Consider the following 4131-nt stretch of genomic DNA (forward strand, 5'->3'; position numbering starts at 1 on the left):
CTATTCTATTCATTCCATTCAATTCCATTCAATTCCATTCAATTCCATTCTATTCCATTCTATTCCATTCTATTCCATTCTATTCCATTCTATTCCATCCAAGCCAGTGTTCTAAAGAGCTTTAACAGTCAATGTAACAGTCAGTAATGTAACAGTCATGTTCCAAGGAAATTCGCCTGTTGGAGCTTACTGTGAATGTCCTGTTGGCAATTGTGGCCTTCGTTGTCATACTCTACTAGTCCTTCTTCAGATAAAACATTTTACCTTGCACAATGAACTGCTTTTGGCCTTAACATATAACCAAAAGCTTCAGAAATGGCATCCTCCTGCTAGCTCTAATAACATAAGTGCAAATGTTAAGACTGCCTCTCATATTTGTCTTAGGTATTTTAGGAACGTACGTTCTGCCAGAAAGACTATTAACAAAAGATCTATTAAGAAGGTTGACAGTTTACCTAAGAGTGTGGGTAGTAGAGATCGGTTGACCAGGGATGTACGTGAAATAATCTTTAAAGTAAAAAGTAAACTCAAGTATGGTGGCCCAGAACTGCCATAAAGAAAATTGAGTATTCCCAAGCATTTTTATCATTAGCATTTTTGTTTTTGTTTTTGTTTGTTGTTGTTGTGTTTTTTTTTTGTTTTTTTTGTTGTTGTTTTTTTTTTTTTTTTTTTTTTTTTTTTTTTTTTTTTCGTTTTATTTTTTATCATTACAATTTTTATTAATATTTGTTTTTTATTTTTCAAAAACCATCAATACAGCAAGCATTTCTTCCAACTTTCTTGGTCCTGATAGTTTGTTCCACATATGCAGCGTACAGAATGTTCAAGTATTTAATCAGCAAGCAAACCACTAAGAAAGCTATTAAAAACTTTAGTTTCATGTTTCAGAGGTAAATGAATCCTTATTTAAAAGATTTACATGTCTTCTTAGTCACCTCATGTTATGTGATGATATAATTATCTTCCCTTCCAATACTTTGGTAGAGTCGTAGTGGCCTGCCCCATAGTAACGAAACGCAATGAAGATGCTATCTTTACACACCATTTCGTTGGGAATGAAAGGCACATAAGGCGTTGAAACGTTGAACGTTATCACCATTATTGGAATTCTGAATACCACCTATCAAAAACTCCAGGATGTGCAAATTCTTCAGCCTTTTCCTCAAGTTTTTCAACATCAAATGGAAGAAATTCCACAATTCCATGGCTTCCAGCTTTTGCTTGGTAAACGAACAACTGACGCAAAACATAGGTATCTTTGTCTCCTGTTTGCATAAGGCCTAAATACATTAGGTGTTCACAAAAAAACGTGATCAGTTTTATCAACCAGTGAATGCAATTGCCTCACGATGCTTCGAAAAGCACAGTCACCATCCCGTTCAACTTCATCCATTTCTAAGCGAAATCCCGCCATTGTGTCTTTTTAGGCTGCTTACATTACTTAAATTTGTAGGATCTTCAATTGCTTCCTCGTATTCACAACTGGCGTTATGAACGGTTAGCAATTGCGATATAATATTCAACTGGATAATTTCAGATGCTTTGAATGTTCTGTTTCTGTTTTTGTGTTCTATTCTTTAGAGAATTTCCCAAAAGTTGAGTGACGCACTTAAGATTGAGCCGCCAGCAATTGCTTCGTTGCAAATATCAGATAGGCATTCTCCAACCATGTCAGCGTCACGTCAACATCTCCTTTATCACAGTTGTTGGTATAAAATGACCTGTAGTTTTCTGAATTACTGCAGGGTTCCTCTTCTGTAAAATATGCTTCAATCTACGTAATGCATGACACCTTGGAGTAGCAACTGTGACCTTCCGACAAGATTTTACAATTGTGAAAATAAAATAGCATTGTTAAAATAGCTGCAGCAACTTCAATACTAATTGTTGTCGATCCCGTTATTAGCGAACGATTTAACAAACGATGGTGTTGTTTGTTCCGCTCCGTTCCAAAGCTAGGCGGTATTCCTTCAAGACATTCCTTTTCTATATGTCTTTTTATCTTTTCTATTTCTGTCATAGTTCCTCCTCGTAAATGAAGTGGGGAAAAAGGGACATCTTCCCAACACCCTATATAAAGATTCAAATTTTCAAAGATTTTATTTCTGCTTGGAGTATCTTTTTCCGTTTGGAATTTTCTTCGCATTGATATATCTGCGTTGTTAACCCTACTTGTAATTCTTTGGACGTCATGGAAAAGGTCCAATTTCACAGATATGCCATTAAAATGCTGATTGGTAATTGTTCCTGACATTGCAACAGTCATCCACGCAAATCATTTGTAATAGCTTTCCGGCTGTCTTCCACTCTATTTTTTTAATTCTTGAACCAAATCTCGGACTTCTTCAAAAGACGTTTTTGTTAGTCTCCAACAAACGACCTCTCCTTTTTCATTTAGAGTAATGTACAAGTTTTTGAACTGCTTTATGAATTTTCCTTCGTCTCCTTTTTTCACCAAGCCTATATTTTTACTAACTTGATAAGGTTGATGTATCAAATTGAATGTACCAAATTGAAATTTTAATCATAGCAAGTTACAATTGGGGAATGTTGAATAAAGTTTGTAAAAAATTTTTGAATCAAGATTATCAGAACTTTGTGCAAGCAGGCTCCTGTAATCTCACTTATTACAAGTAAGAAGTATTTTTAGCAATCTGGAGCTGTTATATTTACAGGTAACATCCAAAAAATAAATCCTTTAATTTCTGACATTTGCAGTGCATTGGTTTACAAAGTATAAGTGATCCTCCAACCTGGGTCATAAGCTCTAACATCCACGTTTGTTTGGAAAATGATGCTGCACAGAGACTTTCTGAAACTGAATCACCCTTCGCTTGGGAGAATATGGACATTAAGTCCTTGTCAGTTGGACTTTTTTCTTGTTCAACCATTAAGAAGCTACAAGATGCTTCACCTGTCTCCATGGCTTCATGGCGGCAAAATGTTGTAGGAACAATGACTTCCTTAGGATTTGGGATAATTCCAAACCTCTCAGCTCAAAACCATGTTCTATTAATTCAGCTCTGTAGGAATGTATTGGCCTTAAACAGCCTAATGGAAATCTTGATGATGCCCTTCGCTCATTCCAAATATAAAAAAAGGTTCCAAGTAAAGCTTCAGCAATCTCACAACCCAGTCTGGAACGAGCAATAACAGCACATAAAGTCTTGAGCAAATTTTCATTTTTGTTTGAACCACCACCTGGTGGAATCCTGGACAAACACCCTTTCCTTATATAAACTTTTAGCTTTTCAATTTAATGGCATACATTTGGATTTAAGAAAGCTTCTCCTGATTCATTGTACTTCATGCCTTTCCATCTATGTTGTAATTGTTCAATATTATTCAATAGCACTGCCTCCTGTGGTGTGCTCATTTGTCTTTCTCCAACATGGTCGTCCTCGGCTCTAAATATCATCTTGAAATCATTAATAAATGATGACAAATAGTACTTTCCTGACTTGGGCTCTTGTGATGTTATCCTCTGAATAGCATGAAACTAGTCTAACTTGATTTCAGCATTTTCAAATACATCCTTTATTTTCAAGCGAACTTGGCATTAGTTGTAAAAACATTTGATGCTTGTTTTTCCAGCATACACTTCAGATTGGTCAGGATCTCTGTCACTTTATCAAGTGAAGTACCTTTTGTCAACTTATAAGTCAATATTTGGCCTTTCTCATCTGGCACATAACAACCAATGTTTGTTTAAACTCATTAGCCATTGAAATATATTTTTCAGTACTCCTCAAGCATATAAGAATTGACAGAGGAACTGAGACAGACGTCATGGCTGCGATGTACGTTTCTCCATGATAAGCAAGCTGATTTTGAGGATGTCAGTGAATGTGTGTTGTATGGGCCTTCAACTCAAATTAAGATTGAAAGCTGGTGGAGGGAACTCATAGAAAGGATGGAGAGGTATTTCAAAAGGCAACTCTCCTCTCTAGTTGACGATGGAAACTATGACTCAACCGATGCAATAGATAGGTAAATTTCAAATTATATAAAATCTACATTATTAATCCCTGAAATGGATTTAGTGTTTTTAGGGTAAGATCCAAACTGGAAAATCTTTTTTGTTTGAAAGACCTTTTGAGTGAGGCTGTCAGGGTTGTAAAATAATAAAAT

At 35.7% G+C, this 4131-nt stretch overlaps 1 pseudogene; it reads right to left on the reverse strand.

The window, feature by feature from the left end:
- Positions 1-659: 659 nt before the first annotated feature.
- Positions 660-2924, reverse strand: LOC148909298 (uncharacterized; annotated as a pseudogene).
- Between the last annotated feature and the right edge of the window lie 1207 nt (positions 2925-4131).

This window comes from Actinia tenebrosa, unplaced genomic scaffold (assembly GCF_029948245.1).
Source record: "Actinia tenebrosa isolate PJP-AT-01 unplaced genomic scaffold, QUT_ActTen_1.0 PGA_scaffold2__45_contigs__length_23673736, whole genome shotgun sequence".
In the NCBI taxonomy this organism is placed as follows: Eukaryota; Metazoa; Cnidaria; class Anthozoa; order Actiniaria; family Actiniidae; genus Actinia; species Actinia tenebrosa.